Here is a 584-nt window from a genome sequence, read left to right as displayed (position 1 = left end):
CCCGGCCGGGCACAGCCCGAAAAAGCTACGTGGCACCCTTCTCTCTATCCCATGAGCCCACCACCTGTGGGAGGAACCGCTGTGGTCGGGTGCGCTGCCAGATGGGTGGCAACGAAGGTCAGGGGCCTTGACGGACCAAACCCGGGCGGCAGAGGCTGGCTCTGGGGAAGTGGAACGTCACCTCTCTGTGGGGGAAGGAGCTGGAACTTGTGCTGGAGGTGGAGCACTACCAGTTAGATCTGGTGGGGCTTACCTCTACGGATAGTCTCGGTTCTGGAACCATACTCCTGGATAGGGGTTGGACTCTGTCCTACGGAGTTGCCCAGAGTGTGAGGTGCCGGGCGGGTGTGGGCATACTCACAGCGCCGCTGCATTGGAGTTTACCCAGTGGACGAGAGGGTTGCCTCCCTACGCATGCGGGTGATGGGGGGGAAACTCTGACTGTTGTTTGTGCACATAAACCAAACAAGAGTTCGGAGTATTCAGCCTTCTTGGAGACCTTGAATGGAGTTTTGTATGGGGCTCCAGTAGGGGACTCCATATTTCTGCTGGGGGACTTCAATGCACACGTGGGCAATGATGGA

The sequence above is a fragment of the Etheostoma spectabile genome, chromosome 15, assembly GCF_008692095.1.
Source record: "Etheostoma spectabile isolate EspeVRDwgs_2016 chromosome 15, UIUC_Espe_1.0, whole genome shotgun sequence".
Taxonomy (NCBI): domain Eukaryota; kingdom Metazoa; phylum Chordata; class Actinopteri; order Perciformes; family Percidae; genus Etheostoma; species Etheostoma spectabile.
This window is presented reverse-complemented; position numbering follows the sequence as displayed.